Here is a 20152-nt window from a genome sequence, read left to right on the forward strand (position 1 = left end):
ACCTATAGATATTATCCAAAAACACAAACAGAGTGACAGACATGAAAGACGTTCGCGATTTGTGGGTGTTGAAATGGGCGTGGCCACGTTTTGAAATAAACTTTCGTTGCGTAAGAATTACTAATCCTACTCCTAAAATTTTAGCATTTAGTTTCCGAGATCTCGATGTTCATATGGACGGACAAACCGAGTGTCGGATAGACAGACGGACAGACAGACGGTCATGGTTTGATCGACTCGGCTATTCATCCTGATCGAAAATATACACATATACTTTATAGAGTCGGAAGCGCTTCCAAATAGCTGGTACACTCTTTTCAACACTAATAATTTCACACACCGCACTCCACGTCTATGTCTAGGAACCGGAAGCTAGGCAACTGACAATTGCAAAAAGCTCCCGATTATACATTTAAAAACAAAACAACATGCAAACAACACATAAACATGAACTAAATTAGTATCTTAACCTTTTCCATTGCACTCCTTTGAAAATTTCTCCATCCTTAGGCCAGTCAACACAAACACTACTTAATACATATATCCTTACTATTCTATTTTTTAAAAAATTGTACTGTAGTCCTATTACATTCTTAAGGGCTAGTGCTCAGATCGATGAACAGTTTCGCCAGCGTAAAAACTTTATTCTTCCTAGTGTGACCGATGTTTAAAGAATTTTTTGGATTCGGTGTGCTTCGGTCTTACAGTCATCTGTCTTGTTGAATAATAGACTACAATTTAAATTTATGTCGCCACAGTCTGCACCTTTATCTAAGCATTGTTATTATTGTATATCTACGTGAATAATTTAAATCTATGAATGACAATCTTTATCAATATGCCAGTGCTCCTTTAACAAAAGTGGTACTAAAATTTATCGGGAACATTTGTCGACAACCTTTTAATATTGCAGGCGATCCTTCAATACTCTGCTTTGCCATCTCCAACCTCAAAAGATTTATTTTTTTATTCTTTTCGCTTGGGCTTGGCGTACGTTCACCCAGAGTTCATCTCAGATATCTAACAGCGCTTTGCCATTTTCTTGGATTTTTTTTCGTTGATCTGAGTACCGGGATGGAAATCACACTGGCGAAAAGTGTATGCCGGTTAGTTGCCTCTAGCTCTCTCTCATAGCTGACGAACTGATTTCGCCGATCTGAGTACTAGGCTTAAGTAGCTTTTTCCTTGCAGTGATAGAAAAATATAAAAAACATCCATCATCGCAAAAACGATGTTTTTATAAATGAAATTATAAACGATGGTTGCCGAAGTTTGCTTCCTTCTTCTTTAAACGGAAAACAAAAATTTTTGTAAATTGAGAACAATTTTTTCAAATATGTATATAAATTTTCGCAATTGTATAACAGGTTTTCTTAAGAGCATAATATCTGAAAATTCCCCAAAAGGTAAGAAACCCTTAAACATCCAAACACTAAAATTTAACTAACTATAAACAGCATAAATGATTTCTAAAATATAATATAGGTTTTATAATATTTTTTATTTATTTTATTATATTGTATAATGCATAGTATACATATATAGTGACTCGAGATGTTCGTCTGAGCCCGTACCTTAAAGCCCGTTGTTTTATGCATCACCGTTCAGATCAGCGAACTCAATATGGATCCACCAACTTGCTGTCCGACCAAACGATCAACTGTTCGTCTAATTTTAAAAGTTGTCTACTAAAATAGGTAAGCTTAAATTCAGAATAGTATTTTTTAAAACAACAAAGTTGTAACGTTTTAAGTTTTACCCTTTCAACGGCCCAAAAAATAAAACAAACTCATTATTTATTCCCAATCAGGATCAATGACCGAGTTGCTCTGAGACAGATAGAGTCCAGATATCACGGTAGTACATGTAGTGACGATGCACACCAAGGGCGTGTGCGTAGAAGACTACTATAAAAATAAAATTCCTAATTAAAGCACCGGAATTATTTTGGAATTTTTTTCAACATTCTGTTGTATAAAGCTTTGAAAAAAAAAGTCGCCTTGCTTACTGTCCTTTGTTTAGAAATTTGCTTTGTTTATTTTTATACCCTTCCAGAGATAATTTCACCCAAAAGTTTGCAGGAGACATTTCCAATATATATACAAATATACAAATTCTTGATCAGCATCACTAGGGGGGATCAAACCGTTTTTACACAAATTAACCTCTTATAGTCAAGGAAAGGATCCGAAATTATATGAAACCATATGATATAACACTTTTAAAGGCGAGATATAAGAAAAATTCTTCAGAAATTTGCAATGAAATTTGCAACGCAGTGAAGGAGACATTTCCGATCCTATAAAGTATATATATTCTTAATCAGCATCACTAGGAGAGTCGATCTAGCCATGTCCGTTTGTCCTTCCGTCTGTCCGTCCGTTTTTACGTAAAGCTATCTTTTATGCAAAACTATCTTTTATGCAAAGCTATCTTTTATGTAAAGCTATCTTTTATGCAAAGCTATGTTTTATGCAAAGCTATCTGCATGAAACTTCGGCTAACCGAAGCACCGAAATGGGTTCGCTATTGCGCTCTGGGTTTTTCCATTCTTGAGGTGTTTAAGGACTAATTCCCTTTGCTTGATCGTTGTTCGCGGATCCAACGTTAAAAATCCCCGGAAAAACTTTAGTTTAATGTGACCAGCTCCAAAAACTTATGAATTGTTTATTTTAGAATATAATTATACTGGTATACAAAAAAAAATGATTGAAAAATCTCGCTTCGACGCCAAAACTGCCTGTTTTTTTTTAAGTTTTCTATGAAAAACTGTTTGGTTTTTTTCAGATAAAGTACTTTTTTATCAAATTAAAAATTTAAGAGTTAGTTGAGTTACTGCGTTTAAATTTTGTTGATATCGTTGCTGGTTCAGCAGCAATGACGATTTGAAATTTCATTTTCATTTCATTCTTGAACGAAATAAGCTTCGAGCCACTGTATATGAAAAGTTCGCACACGTCATGTCAAAAACTAAAATTAGATTTCGGGAAAAACCTTAAAATATATCATATCAGCTATAGCTCTAACCACAATTTCTGTTAACTCCTAGTTTTAACTATTAGTTAGCATTATATAAATAAATAAATATCATATCAGCTATTTTGACCCCTCTCAAGGAGAGCTATAAAAATTTATTTATTTAAATTAATTTTTAATAGTTAAGTATTAATTATATATACATACCTTGTACGTTGGACAATTAGTATTGAGAATTTTTTTCTTTTCTCATAGAAAACCTGAAATAGAAAATATAAATATTTGTCAGAAAGACCATAACAAGAAAGGAAGCAAACTTCGGCAAGCCGAAGGATATACACTCTTGGAGCTATTACAATAAATATATTCTATAAAACGACCACATGTAAGTTAAGAATGACGATTTTAAATTTTCCGATGATTTTTTCGATCGTTCCTATGGCGGCTATATGATTTGTTAGTCGACTTATATAAAATTAAAATCGTAATGTGGCATAGTCGCCCGATCCGGCCTGTTCCGACTTATATACTATCTGCAAGGAATAAAATACTTTTAAAAAAATGTCATTCAGCTAGCTTGACAATTGAGAGACTAGTTTGCGTAGAAACGGATGGGCGGACAGCCGGACATACGAAAATATGGGCATACGGACGGACAGATGGAAATGTCTGGATGGACTCTCCAGACAAGCTGTTTATTATTATAAAAAGAGTTAAATGTGTCCACTTAGAAAACAAAGTTCCTTTATTTTAGGAAAAATTGCCTTAATTTTAAAAATAATTTCCTTTAAATTGAGCTTCCATATGAAATTTAGGAAAACATAACTAAAACGACTCTTAAGGCAATTATTGCCCTTAAACGTCGTTTTAGGTAAGATTAATCTGTGTTTTTATTTGCACCTATACAACTCATTTCATGACATCCATTTTTTTCAAATGAAAAACATCAAGAAGGGAAGAAAAAATTATGCTTATTTGTTCTTTTAGAGTTTTTTGAGGTAAAATAAGTAATGGAAAACAAGGGTCATAACTGTGGTCTTCGGTTTTTCAATACCCAAGTCATATAGTGACGACTCCTGGTTGAAGTATATTATACTTTGAGTAGTTAAAACAAAAACTTGTGATTCTTCGCTCTTAACACAAAATCTCTGATTTCAAATTTTGCTACGAAAAATGACTAAGCATACGACTGTAAAAATATAGTTGTCAAATTTGAAAGATTGTAGACAAAAAGCTAAAATTCGATGTTAAAGCGGGACAAAAAAGAAATATTTAAAAAGTGTATTTATTAAATCGTTTATGCGAAATGCTCAGTTTGAAATTCTTTCCAGCCTGGTTTTAGTTTTGTTATTGTCGTGCAGTTGATCCATTGTTGAAACCCACTAATAGAACACTTTTGTGGTTTCATTGTTGTTGTTAAATACACAATAGAACACGACTAAAGCCAAACAATTTTGGTAAATTATTTGAGTACTTTTTAAATTTTTATTGTTTTAGTTCCCTGTTATTGCACTTAATCTTAAGTCTTCCGAAAGCGTTTTGGTTTTCAAGATGCCCAAAACTTACCTTTTTGAATGACGTTAAATTTGATACAAATTAAAAACATGTTTCTTTCAACAAGTATTATTTACCGAAAGCAATAACTACTCAACCAATCCCAAGATACTTTCACTCCTTGCTCACCAAATCTGCTTTGCTTTCTCCGTTCATGCAAGAATACTTGAATCAAGGGAACAACATTTTAGCCCTCCTCTTTTCTTGAAGTGTAATGACATTTTTAAGAGTCCAACACCCGTCATTGTGTGAGTGAGGGGAATGCAAGTGAGCAAACAACAATAATTGTCAGCGGCTTTAACAGAAAGTTCTGATTTGATAAGCTTTCTTCTCTAATCTAGACAAGAGATTTTCCCCCTCGCACCTATTTTTTTGTATGTTTGCCAACGCGTTATTTGCTTACTTTTATTATTTATGATCCGTTCCGGTCCTCATCGCCCAATTATTTTGAAGAATGCATTGCGCAAAGCATTTCTGAGTTTCGTGAGTTGTTTGATTTGCAATTTTTTAAGTTATCAATGAATTTCCTACGAATGACGGGCGTGAGAAGAGTAAAATTATATGCGTACTATTGGGTTCGTTTTCATTCACAACCATATACCACAATTTCCTCCGCCCTTACAAAGTAAATAAAATACGCATTCGGTCTATAAAGGCAATGCTACCAAATTTTGCCTTTTAGGTTTTGTTGCGTATAAAAAAATCTACCTCTTTATCTAATAATTTTACATATTTAAATTTTGTTGTGTTTATTGTATTTAAATGTATTTAAATTTATTTAAAGATTAAAATAATCCAATTTTACATATATATTTTTTAAGGTCAGGTAGTGTTTTATTTCATTTATTGGTTTCTTAGTTTATTTTAAGCGGGCGCTTATAAGCTATATGGCAATAGTCAACTCCAGTGGTCGGCACACATTCTATTACATAATCGAACTTCTTTGTGCGAGATGTCATTTCCATTTTTTTCTCGTCAAATTCGGCTTTTGTAAAGTGTAATTGCGGGAATTTGAGCTTTTTTAGAAAATATTTTGAAAGTTAAAAAAATAGCATAACTGCAATCCTGGAGTATTTTGGTACTCCCAATATTGACCAAAACGAACGACAGTATAATGGCATTACTTTGGTTCCGTGGGAAAATGTCGATAAGACAGCCACCTTCTGGATTGAAGTTCTACGATAACATGTACTCTATCGGGAACTGCCGATTTCAAGAATTGGCATTAGTTGGTCGGGAAATGCTGGCCCTTCCCTGGTCAAACGCCGAGGTCGCGCGATTTTTTATCCAAGTAAATGTGGTAAAATCGAAACTTCGAAATAGTTTAAGCGTTGAAACATTAAACGCTATTTTAAGTATAAATTCGAAATTAACTTAACTTTTTAGGTATGGACTGCGCTATATTTATTTATTGTATTTAAAACCAGAATATAATCATTTCACCAAAGTCAGTTCTAAAAACTCTTATAAAAGCAATACCTCTTGATTGCCATGTAATGTAAGATTGGACTTTTCATTGTTAATCGACGAAGTAATAATTAGTTTTCGTTAATTTGTTTCGATTGCTTATATAGGAGCTATACAATATAGTCCGGTTCGTTCCGACGTATATATTTTCTTTTAGGAAAGACTCATGCAGATAGTATTTAAAACTGAGACAGTAGTTTGCGTAGAAACGGATGGACGGACGGGCAGACGGACATGGCTAGAGCGACTCTCTGATGCTGAACACGAACATGTATATACTTTATAGGGTCGGAAACGCTTGCTTCTACATGTTACATACTTTTCAACAAATACAATGTACCCTCTTAGTCTACGAGGAACAGGTATACAGCCCTGTTCCAGTTTTGACTTCCGAAAGATTCACACGGTTTCGAATTTTCCGTCTGTTAATTATCCGCCAAGCAATTGGCTGGCGGAATCAATTCCGCAAGCACAGAAATTAATTGATTTAAAATGCTTTGCGATAAGTTAAAGTTCAGATGATATTTTTCCTTTTTCTTTAATGGTTTAAGAACATGATTGCTTTACAAATTTGGTTTATAAGCACATATTTGACTTATTACAAATTATTTTGTGATTGTTCTAGTTTTCGAACGAATTGAAGGGAAGGCTGCAGGAGTTGTCATGATAGGAACAAAAAACAAGTATTTTTTGGAACTTATTTTTAGCACGCTTTTTTGTGTTCGTTTGAATATGGTAATATAGGCATTTAATCAAAGTAACATTTAATAGTGATTTTGTTCTTATTACCGCTTAATTTAATGTTCTATTTGAGCAAAGCGTATCTCGTTGGGACCTCAAGACTACTTGTGAAAAGTTCACAACACTGACACCAGCATTTTCTAGCACCGACTTAATGCGTCATACAAAAATTTGAAAATTTGTATCTGTGGCCGCCAATGCAAGTTCCTTCGATTTTATACGCTAAACTAGTAGACCATTAATCCCATTAGCTGAGGGACACCAACGGGCCAAAATTTAATTAGCTCTGAGACAGCAAAACTTTGTCAAATCAAACGCCTTTGTCAATAGGGTACAGCTGCCAGTCAGGTGATTTTGTTTGAGAACAAAAGGGACTAAAAGAAGGAAAATTTTCCTATGTTAAAGGAAAAACCGAAAATGTTATCAAATTCACTTCCGAGTGAAAACTGGAACAGGCCTGATAGACACTTTAAAATTGACTGTTAGTCAATGCTTGCATTACCTTTAGTTCTGTTTCCATATTGTTTTATTATTGGTCCAAAGAAACTGAATATAGACAGGACGTCCTCAGGGCCGCTTGTGTCCCTTAGAGATGGCATTAGTAATATACTAGTTTAACGCATAAAATTGAACAGATATTGTTGACCACAAGTAAAAATTTTCAAATTTTTGTATGCCGCATTTTAGTCAGTGCTAGAAACTTCTGGTGCCAGTGTTGCAAACTTTTCTCAAGTAGTGTTGAGAAACAGAGTTGCCAAAGTCGATGAAAAAGGACCCAACGAAACACGCATGCACAAATAGATAATTAAATAAAGCGTGCTAAAAAAAAAGTCTTAAGAAAATACTTGTTGTTTTCGTATATTGACAACCATTGCAGCTTTCCCTTAAATTCATTTGGAAACTAGAACCAGGATGACGGAATTGCTAAAATGCCAAAGTCTAGAATCAAACCAATTCTATTCAACCGTCAAACATGTTATTAATAACCAATTTAATTAAGCTGTAATAAGGTAAAATTATAATTTACACGTTAGGTATCGCAAAGAATTTTAAAATAATAATGTTCTGTATTGGCGGATCTGAATCCGCCAGTCAAATGTCTTTCTTTCTTCACTGGGTTGCCAACTTCTGACTGAAAATATAATACCCTCTGCATGAATAAAAAATGTCCATTTTACAAGAGTCTAAAAAAGTATACAGCAACAAAAAAAGCAGCAAGGTTAAAATAGTTGTTTAGCTATTATGTTCCGCTTAAATTATTTTCACATTTACTCTATTCCCCGCCATTTCTACAAACATAGATACAAATTCATACGAGCGAACGGCAAGAACAACGACAAAGACAACAACTACTTGAACGAGGAGAACAACAAATGCGAAGTACGGGGCACAAATGAACCTAATCAAGAGTAAAACGCCGCAAATAAAGCAATAAACAAGGCAAAATACTGTTTTTTCTCTCTTCTTTTTTTTATCTTGCAAACAAAATATTACAATTCAAGCAACACTAAGACGAGAGCGGTTTATAAAAAGCTCCGCAAACTGTGCCAGTTTCCAATAAAGTCTCTCTAACCTAAAGTGTCGAATCTCAAAGCTCCAGCTTCAACAAGAACCAAGATACGTGAGCAACTACTTGAGCAACCAGCAAACAACTTAAACGCGTTGACTCAAAACGGGTCAGACAGACTTAAGATGAGTGAATGCACTCCGCACAAGAACAAAAACAATCCAGAAATCATATTCAAGACAACATTGTTAAAATATATGTAACAACATCAAAATTAACTAAAACTACATGTTTATCGGTAAAACCCGATTCCAGGGAAATGGTACGAGCAATCTAAAAACTAAATTCATTGATTTTACGATAACCCTATCGGTAAGCTGGCCGCATGTTTTCTCTGTACTATTATCAGTCTTCCCTTATGGACGTCGAGATCTCCGAAACTATAAAAGCTAGGGATGTGCCTTTGTTATTTTAAAACGTGGCCACACTCACTCTAATGCCCACAAAACGCAAAGGTTTGCCATGTCACTCTGAGACTTGATCCTGTCGTTCTCTGCCGGCGCTCTGCCGCTACTCTGCATTAGATATGACAGCTGTGATGGTTGTGCTGCTCGCACTTTTCTTTTCTTTTCTTTTTATATATTTTTGTTGTTCTCTTAGGAGCTTTATGTTATACTCGTCCGATTTTGATGAAAATTAAACCGTAATTCTAAACTTTTTCACAATTACTATATATCGAAAAACTAAAAAAAAATTAACAAAAACAGCAAACTTATAATTTTTTTCAATTATTTTCCCGATTGTTACTGATGTTGTTGCTTTAAAACTGAGAGACTAGTTTGCGTAGAGACAGACGGACAGACGGACATGGCTAGATCGACTCTCCTATTGATACTGATCAAAAATATGTATACTTTATAGGGTCGGAAATGTCTCCTTCACTGCGTTGCAAACTTGTGACTGAAATTATAATACCCTCTGCATATTGTAAAAATTCAACTCACCTTCTATTTATATTAGTTAAAAAATTATAGTTTTCTTATTTTGTATAGCAACAAACAACTATAAAAAAGCGGTATCAGCGACGTAATCAAATAAACAAATCGAAAGAACAGAACAAAGCAAAGCCCAAACAGAAACGGGAGAGAAAATTCTGCGGTTCAGAAATTAAGAATTTGAATTCTCAAGTATAACCTCGCTCATCAAAAACTCACATTAGGAATACTCATTTTAAGAAGAAATACTTAAACTGAGGTATATTCTGAATTTGAGAAAAAATGTTCTAATAATGAAGCAAAATGCACTCAAACCGCGAGGTCGAGCGGTGAGATGTCCGGACCAGGAAGCCAACACCCAAGGTTTTGGGGTTCTGAGTTCACTTCGAGTTGTGTGATTCTAATTTTTTATTTTATTAATGCTCTTTATCATTTATAAAAAATACCGCACAAAAAATAGGCAAAATATAAGCAAGTAGAATTTACCAGTCAATGAAAAAAACTCGGATAAAACAAAGGAACTACATGAAAAAGTTGGTGAACTTCAAAACTAATGCACCAATTGTTTAGAATTTCATATTATTTATATCTGTACATAAGTTGCAAAGTAATCGCCCACCACGCTACAGGAAACGGTTCCGTAAAAAAACACAATAATTGTATTTTTACACTTATTAGGCCTTCTTCTGTGATAACACTGATTTACAAATTAATATTGACAAAATCTTACAGAGATTAAAACTTGATTTTCCGGTGTAGAAGTAAAGTCATATTTTTTAGTAAAATAAGCGAACAATAACCGAAAACGGTTAAACCGAACTGAAGATAAAAAATAAAAAATGCATGAAAACATGTGAAAACATGTGAAAACGACAAATTACACTTTTACAAAATATGGTAATGTTGAGCGTCGTTTTTCGAATAAGGATTTTTAATATTGTTTTCTCTCTTAAAATTTAAAAAAAACAAATAAAAACTTCGAAAAATATATAAAAATTAACATAAATAAAAAATGCACCAAAAACAAAATGAAATGTGGAAGTCGAATGAAAAAGTTTGTGAAGGAATGGAACGCATGTTGTAGAACCAGCTGACCCACAAGATTTACATCCATCACACTCTTTATTCCACAGTCAACAATCGGAGAGGAGAGGAAAAACCACAATCCACAATAAAAAAAGTAAAGAGAGCGCCAAAGCGATTACGCCGATGGCATTTTGGCGAGACAGTCGAGTGACACACAGACAGGCACGGACACATTGGCAAAGATAGAGACGGAGACAGCAGTCGGACGGACCAGGCAAGGAGATATATAGCAGCCGGCTTTAGCTCATACGATTCTATACACTTGGAATAAAAAACAATTTAAATAAAGGTCTGTTCAGACAGCATCTGCTCCTTTTTCATCCATTAGCAGTACATGATGAGTAAGAATTAGATGGAGAAGGTTGCTCTAACTCTGCATCTGCCATTAGTGAGTAGCAAACACTAAATAATACAATTGGTTTTTTAGTAGCGTTTAACATATTTCTTCAGAGTCACACAAACCTTCAAGAAAAAAATGGGTTAGTTTGTTTTTCATCAATTGCATATATTACTACAAATGCTTGCTTTAATTAGTTAGAGCTTTAGTTTTATCAACTTTTACAATCTTTGTCGACCTATAGCATCTTTAAAAGAAAACCTGTCCCTATAACGTATACAGGGATCTTCTAGGGATCTTTAGTTCCAGTTTTAACTCGGATGTGAATTTGTTAACATCTTCGGATTTCCCTTTAATATAAAATAATTTCCCTTCCGCAATTGGGGATTTGCCACTGAATTTCCCTTTGGTTCCTTTGTTTCCAAAAAAAATTAGCTTATTGGCATATGCCCGCTTTTGACATAGGCTTATGACATTGAAGGTAGACTAGCCTAACGCTTAACATCGAATAGCATAGCACTCGCGGTCACAAATACAAATTTTCAAGTATTTGTAATTGTTATCAACCATATGTATTTAAAAAAAATGGAATCGAACAAATATATCTTACAGCTGTCATACGATCGATTTATACAACTTTGTTATACCCTTGCAGAGGGTATTATAATTTCAGTCAGAAGTTTGCAACGCAGTTACGGAGACAATTTCGACCCTATAAAGTATATATATTATTGATCAGCACCACTAGAAGAGTCGATCTAACCATGACCGTCTGTCGGTCCGTCTGTCCGTTCGTTTTTACGCAAGCTAGTCTCGTTGTGTTCCTATTGCAGGTAGCATATAAGTCGGATCGAGCATGTGACTCCCATAGGAACAGTCGAAAAATAAATTTTAAAAAATATGTAGCTTTTCTGTTTATTAATTTTTTTTTTTAGTTTTTCGAGATATAGTAATGGCTAAGTATTTTAGAATTTAGAATTAAATCTGACGATATATAGCTAAAAAAGCAACATTAAGAATATTAAAAACAAAAAATTAAAAAATAAAATTTAACTTTTTTAATTCTTTTGCACATAATTAGCTGGTTCAGGTTTTCGCTTTTAATTAAATTAAATTAAATTAAAAACAAAAAATTAAAAAAAAAAATTTAACTTTTTTAATTCTTTTGGGCATAATTAGCTGGTTCAGGTTTTCGCTTTTAATTAAATTAAATTAAATTCAAATAGGAGAACGTATAGCTGCCATAGGAACGATCAAATAATTGAGCTGAAAATCATCATAGCTCCAATGTTTTTAAACATATACGCATTTTAAGCATATACGGATATAAATATTTAATTTTTGCAATAGTTGCAAGGGTATATAAACTTCGGCTAGCCGAAGTTTGCTTCCTTTCTTGTTTATATTTCAAACAACTTTAAATTTAAATTGCAGTTGCTCCATAATTGATGTTGGCGGTAGCAAAATGATTTGTTTGCCGTCATTAAAGTCTTCTCTTATTTGTCAAGGTTAAAATTAGCTAATGCGGTTGCCTCTGCATCCCATATGGAAAACAACTAAAAATTAAATTTGAACAAGAATTGAATAGCCTAAAAATCTCAACAAGTTTTAGAAGTGGACTTCGCTGCTCTACTTAAAAGATAGTTTTTTTAAATAAAAATGCCTGGTTGACAACTCACTTTAACACTTCAAAACCTGGACAGAGCGATAGATTTTAGCCGTCCAAACGTAGAAAAACTTAGTTCACACCATTATTCTTTGAAATACACTTGAAAAATGTAAGGTTAAAGAAGAATTTCAAAAGCACGAGGGTTGCATCTCAAATTAATTTCTGTGCTTGACGATCTGAATCCTTCCGCAAATCATTGCGCTGACTGCTTTGCGGAAAGTTTCCGTGAGTTTTTTTCGGAATTAAGAGAGGGAATTTAAATTATGCGCGAATCTTTGGAACTACTAATTTTTTGATTTTCTGAATCAGGGAGTGCAACTGCTCCGGTTAATCACGGTTTGATCTCAGGAGGATTTTGTCGATTTAAATTTGTAATATTAAATGTTTGCTTTTTAGAAGAGGACTGTAGTTTTTCAGCATTTATTGTACGGTTTATTTACCATTTTTAACCATAAACCAAAAATCTCTTAAGATTTTAAAAGGTTTATAAATGTGTCTAAGAACATGCTGTAAAGAGTACAATGATTTCCGGTTTATACATTACAACTTATATATTTATACAAATTATATTGAACCATTATTTAAATCACCTTCTTAAACGTTTTCTTTGAGTGTAAAAATTGCACGGCAGACGATCAGACACCAGCGCATCACACCACGCCAGCATCACATCGCTAAGCCCGCACCACCGCCGCGGCGAAGCTACGAGCGGAATGAATAGCTGTGTTGTGTGCGGACGAGGCCATTAGATGATCGTCCGGCTAAATTTAAATGTCTGTGCGTTTAAGTTGCAAGGCAAAAATAAATTTACATAAAACGTAAACAACGACAGTTTCATCTCATGCCATCTCCCTTAGATTTGTTTCTTTTCTTTGCGTTCGCTTGTAATGACAGATCACAAGATCCGTGTAGACGGATTGGATTTGGGATGGGATCGCATCGGAACGGATCGGGCTGTTGCCAAGGGGCTGTCTTTGGGGGCCTCACAACTAAAAAAATAAAATTAAAATGTATTTTTTCAAAGCAAAAAATGGGAGGACATAAAACTTTTTGTTGAGTGAAAGATACATCAAAACAATTTGTTTTAATTAAATAATCCCTATCTTAAAACTGAACTATATGCTTTATTAAAGATATACTTAATAAATCAATACTAATTAATGTAAAGATTTACTTTCTCAACAAACTAAAGGTTAACCTATAAACAGACTATATACGATATTTCTTACTCTGGTGCTATTTGTTAGGTAAAAGAGTAAATTATTTTCGTTAAAAGACGTAAAGCTTGAATTTTTTTTCAGCATTCGCACGTTTATATACTTTTGTAAGCAAGCCCACGTTCGCGTGGAGAAAAATGTAAAAACACGAAAATCGGCCACGAAAATTGTAACGAAAAAAAATGTAACTTTTTTTTTAAAAACGAAAATTTCGGTGAACACAAGTTTTTATAGCCCTGCGGCTACTGCTAAATTTAAATGTTTGTTATATGTTTATTCAGAGTTTATACCTTTAAATCAATAAAGCTATAATGATTTTCCGGTTTGATTTCTGTAATTCTCTCTCTTTCTTTCTCTCTTTCTCATCTGCTAGCACCGGCAGAGCAGCGGCCGATCAGTGGCTAAGCAGCAGCAGAGGAGCGACAGATAACTTTTTATATATGCCCCATAACTTTTAAAATAATACCTCGAATTAAACATTTTTGGGACTACCGATAGTTATGACCAAAACGCACATTCAACCAACCCCAACCTTCTAACATATCTCAGAGTAACAGTACATACTTTCACAATTTCTGGGTGTTAGAGTGGGCGTGGATCCGTTTTGAAATAAACTTGCGCTGCTTAGGAAATTAGAATCTGCTTGTCAAATCCCAAATCTTAAAACTTCCGAGATCTCGGATCTCATACAGACGGACAGACAGACGGACATGACAAGATTGTCTCGGCTATTAATCCTGATCAAGAATATATATTCTTTATTGGGATACAACAAAGATTAAATTTAAAAAGTTTAAGTACTAGATTTATGCACGGAGTCGAGCTGCGTAAAACAAATTATGAATTATTAAAATTTTATTCAGTTTCGGTTTTTTTCATTTTCATAACTTTTTTGAAAAATTAAGCTTTGTCATAATTGTCTATTTTTATACACATTCAGAGGGTATTATAATTTCAGTCAGAAGTTTGAAACGTAGTGAAGAAGACATTTCCGACCCTATAAAGTATATATATTCTCGATCAGCATCACTAGGTGAGTCGATCTAGCCATGTCCGTCTGACCGTCCGTCTGTCCGTCCGTTTGTCAGTCCGTCTGTCAGTCCGTCTGACAGTCCGTCTGTCAGTCCGTCTGTCTGTCCGTCTGTCTGTCCGTCTGTCTATATAGGAACAATCGGAAAAATAAATGAAAAAAAATTATAAGCTTGATATTTTAAAATTTTTTTTTATTTCTTCGACATATAGTAGTGCTTAAATATTTCAGAATTTCGGTTTAAATTTCATCAAGATCGGACGAATATGATATAACATAAATCTCCCATGGAAACAATAAAAAATTAAAAAACATATTCTTTTTTTTTAATTTAACTTTTTAATTTTGTACTTTTTTTTTTTTTGATTTATTAATAATTTTACAGTTCAGAAATGTGCATTTAATTTTATATAAATCGAAAACGATATCATATAGCTGTTTTAGAAATCTTCGAATAATTGTTTAATGTTTTTAAAAACATACGCAAGAAAATTATACTTTTAATGTTTTCAAGAATATTTAATTTTTGCAAAAGCTGCAAGGATATATGCCGAAGTTTGCTTCATTTCTACAATTACAAAATTTTTACAGCAAAAAAAGATTAGGTTGGTTATAAAATAATTTAGAACCATAAAACTTTGCAATTTTTAAAATTTTATTGAATTAATCGTCTTCACTACTATTATTTTGACTCGGAACTAGTCAGGTCCAATACAAATCATAAAACAAACACCCAAACTTGCAGGATATATTTGCTTTAATAGCACAAGCACCTCGAGAACTCAAATCCGACATTACCATTACTGCATTTATATTTTTTAATGGCAAGGCAATTGCCACCACGTTATCATCAGCAGCAGCACGACCATCACCATCGCATCCCGGATGCATGAAAATGAAAAAAACTGCATTTTCAAATCCAGAAACGGGCACAATGACTTAAAGCTGACTGCAGATTATTGTGCAAGTTAAAAAGCGGCCAACTGAGAGAGCAGTTTACTTTCCAAATGCCAACACCACCACACCCCCTCGTATAGCAGAAAATAACCTTCATTATGCATAGTATCTGTATCTGTGTGTCTGATATTTCTCAAAGGAAGGCGACGTCTCAGCTAAACAACATTCCAATCTAAACTCCCAAGTATGCAACAACGCCCTCCCGTCACTTAACCCCTTTTGTCTGGCAGAGAAGGCGCATGTGTCGCCCATTATCGTTTAATGACGCACGTCATATCCAAACAATTTATTTACTGCATTATTAGTTACTACATTAAAACTTAGACGAAATAATCTAAAAATAAAAACGCACCAGGTTGTCGATCGAAAACTCAAATGTAATTTTTAATTGTTAAGTTAGGTTAGATTACACAGCTAACCAACTTTACAACAACAATTACTCGCCTAGAAAACAAGCGCGTTTCAAGTGGCATAAAATATGCATAAAGTTAGCAGTACAACTTGTAAATATTAAACTTTTGTTTTATCCATAATTTACCGTTAATTAAATTATCAGTAATAATAAAAATAAAATAAAAAATAAAATAATAAAATTTGCGGCTTTATTTTTTTCAAGTTATCAATAGCCGAGTCGATCTAGCCATGTCCGTCTTTATGAACGTCAAAATCTCGAAAACTACAAAAGCTAGAAATTTGGGATTTGTCATGCAAGTTCTAGTTTTTCGAACACAGCTAGAGTTTATTTGAAAACGAATCCACGCCCACTCTAACGCCCACAAATCGAAAAATATTCAAAACGTTTGTCGCTTCGCTCTGAGACATGTTAGACCGTAGGTCTTTTTGTGTGTTTCGGTCATTATCTATCGGTAGACACAAAAATGTACAAAATCGAGGTAATATTTTGGAAGCTATGGTTTACATATCTTAATCAATGAAATCCTCCAGAGATCAAACCTCGATTTTCAGGTGCAGATGGATGGAGATGAAACTCTAAATTTTTTGTATGGTACGTCCGTTTCTACGCAAACTAGTCTCTCAGTTTTAAAGCTATCTGCATGAAACTTTCCCAAAAGTTGTCCTTTTATTGCTAGTAGTACATAAATCGGAACGAGCCGGTAATGGTTTAATGGTTAAATATTTCATAATATTTCAAAATTTTTTTTTTAATTTAACTTTTTTATTTTGTAATTTTTAAAAACAAATTGTTAATAATTTGACAGTTCAGAATTACGTTTTTAATTTTATTAAAATCGGAAAACAATATCATATACATTATGATATTGATATATGCCATAGGAATTATCGAATAATTGAACTGCAAATCATCATAGTTTCAATGTTTTTAAACATATAGGCAAGTAAATCATAATTTTAATGTTTTCAAGAATGTTTAATCTTTGCACTCGCTGCAAGGGTATATGAACTTCGGCATGCTGCAGTTTGTTTCCTTTCTTGTTTGTTACCTGTTTTCATGCCAATTTTATTTTTTATTAACGTTATTTACACTTCAAAATTAATGGTAACATACAAAAATGTTCAGTGTCATTGAGTCCATCTGCACCGGAAAATCAAGGTTTGATCTCTGGAAGATTTCACCGATTTAAACTTGTAAAATAGTGTTGTTAAATAAACCAATGCACTCTACCCCACCCCATTAACTAAGCCATCTTATTTCAATCGAACAAATTTACTGACTTACAAAAGATCAAATGGCCTTGAACGGGCAGTTAAGTTGGAAAAGCGAACTAAGCATGTAACAGTGGTCTCCCGTTAACCCACAGGGCAAAAAGCATATAGCGATGGAATAGGCGAGAAGCTAACAAGCATGTTTCTTTTTTGCGCTTTTAAAAGGTACTATGTTTTTCTAAAGAAATTGTTGATGTTTAAAATAAATAAATAAATAATAATTAAAAAAAAGTTTTTTTATGATATGTTTGTTTTCTAAAAAAAAAAAAATAATTTCCGAGACTAATAGAAAAAGTATGCGAATAATTTGGGACCAAACGTTTTTCAAAACACATATAGTTGTTTAGATTTCAATAAACGTTAAAATCGGTAAACTAGGGTATACAAATCTTTGGTATATTTTACTGTTTTCCCACAGCCTCCTAATGGCATTGTCAATGTCAATTAGCAAGATCGTTTCTCCGTTTCCTTTGCAAAAGCGTGAGACTTTAAGAATATGCGCATATTTCAAACGGCAGACAGGCGGCGGCGATCTTGTTGCATACACTTAACGGCTTTACCTGGTGGCGTTTTTTTCCACAGATGCCACTCCAAGTGATAAAAGGGGCCAAACGGACATCAGACTTAGCCCTGTACTGGTTATGTTTGTGGTATACATCTATGTAAATGGAGAGGAAGCACGGGTCTTTTTGGCGAGTTTTATGAGTATTTATAAAACTATTACGGCGTCTGGGTCCAATGGCAAGCGGCATGTTTGCTGTCGGGTTTTATGGGCACCGATGACGTTTTTATGGGCTCCACATGAGAGTGGGTCGAGGTCTTTTCCCTGTCTCTCTCTTTAAAACCCCCTTATTCGTCCCCCTTTTTTTGTTTGGTGCGCTTACTCTCCGTTGTGGAATGCGGAAATGGTTAACATCCACAGGTTCCTCTGTTTCTGTAAATTTTATTGTTCTTTTATTTTTTGTTGCATAACTAAAAATGCACCTTGATGACACATATAAAGTCTGGCACTCGTACCGTCTCCTTTCGACTTTGTCTGCTGGTTTTAAATTACTTGATGGTTTTAACATAACTTGGTATTAATGAAAATGAGCTGAGACCGTCATTTACGGGGTTGCCGCGGCTATTTTTCACACAAAAAAAAATATTTTTAAGAGTTGGGCAGGCGTTTTTTTTATTTTTTAAAGAAATTACAGACAAAATTTAACACATGCTTACATACATACATTTGTATGTGAAACACGTGGACGCCGACAGAGCTCTGCTAACGTCGACGTCAAAGGCTTTTTTTTATTATTATGGACATTAGTAAACTAACTATTTCATTAATTAATTGATTTAAAACCTCCCATATTAAAATATGCTCCCAGCCACTGTAGACAATGTTTTTCTGATCTGCAGGTTTCGCGGGAATTGTGTGCTTTGGGCGTCAACTTGAGCAGAGCTCTGCCGGCGACGACGTTTTACATCAGCGGTCAACACACACTCATTGACCTGTTCGTACATCTTTGTGTTAGTAATTTGCACGGCAAAACTTGTCAGTGTATGTGTGCAAACAGCGGTATTATTTTACCGGCTGAGCAGCAGCGCGGCGGCAGAACACGACACACTGGTCGGCACACATACTATCACATGCTGCGGTTTTACACTGTACGTGACAAGTTAGCAGATCTCTGTCGGCGTCCACGTGTTTCATATACATATGTTTGTATGCATGGGTTAAATTTTGTTTTGTTATTGCTTTAAAAAAATATAAAAACACGAGCGGCAAATTTGATTCTTTCACGAATTATTTACGGATAATCAACGGCAAATTCCTGCAAAAGAAAGTTTTGAAAAAGTTCAAGTTTAGTAAGATGCTAACTTTATATGGGATGTTTGACGCTAAAAGTAAAATTTTTTCGGTATAAATGAACTGCATGAAATAAGCTGCGGCATGAAAAAAGACTCTAAATTTTGTTTTTGTTAGATTTCTTTGTTATTTTTAATAGAAAAAAATACTTATTTCAGTTTATTAAATATGCTACTGTTTCTAGTTAAAATATTGAGTTTTCATTTTCGTTTTATCTTTATTAGTTTGGCCGCAATACCGACATAAAGTTTTGTTATTCAACTGCACGAAATAAGCTGCGAGCCACTGTATACACTTCGGCATGGTTCCTTTCTTGTTAGGCCATATTTTGTTAGGTTTTGATCGTTTGATGCAAACAGAAATGTTCGCTTACAACATTCGCTGACCGATCATACTTTTGGAATTAAATTATACCAGACGCGAGTCAATGATCGGGTGTACCGGAAAACGCATGACTCGTTGCAGATCTCTGGTGAACATATAGAGAAATTACTAATAAAGGCGTCATTTGCTCTGCCACTCTCTTGAGTGACTTTTCCACGTAGATTAAAATTTTATTTTTTCACGGTTCGATTTAAACTTGTAATTTGGCCCCGCGGTGAATTTCTGTAGCTGAACTGCTCGCTCTCATTGTTAAGGACTGGTGCGAGAAGTGCAGTTGCAAATTCACCGCGAGACTGAATTACAAGTTCGAACCAAAAACTGATAAGTTTGGTAAGAAATCAAACTTCGAACTTGTCTCTCAGTCGAGCTTGAGCAGAGGTTCGGTCTGAGCAAATGGTGTCTTAATATATTTTCTACTCTAAGGTGTGTACATATGAGAAAATACGATTTGAAATGTTTCAACAATCTTTCTGTTACACTGCACAAAAAATGGCCATACAGTCGCATGGTGGGATGAGATACATATGGAAAAAAACTTAATAGAAAGGTTATAATTTCTATAAAAACCTAATCTAAGTCAAAACACCAGCGGTTATACACAAATATAAAAACAGAGAGATTGAATTTGACCTGATCGTTCCTACGGGAGCTATAGGATATAGTCGTCCAAGATTTTCCAGTGTACAGATAACAA

General features: G+C 34.2%; 1 protein-coding gene across 1 annotated transcript in view; it reads right to left on the reverse strand.

Annotated features, from left to right (window-relative positions):
- Window positions 1–20152, reverse strand: part of LOC108141042 (insulin-like receptor) — a 60582-nt gene that overhangs the window by 20677 nt on the left and 19753 nt on the right. The window contains exon 3 of the mRNA XM_017264174.2: window positions 3184–3236. The gene's annotated coding sequence lies outside the window, so the exon portion shown is untranslated. The remainder of the gene's footprint in view (window positions 1–3183; window positions 3237–20152) is intronic.

The sequence above is a fragment of the Drosophila elegans genome, unplaced genomic scaffold (genome assembly GCF_018152505.1).
Source record: "Drosophila elegans isolate 14027-0461.03 unplaced genomic scaffold, ASM1815250v1 contig_476, whole genome shotgun sequence".
Lineage (NCBI taxonomy): Eukaryota > Metazoa > Arthropoda > Insecta > Diptera > Drosophilidae > Drosophila > Drosophila elegans.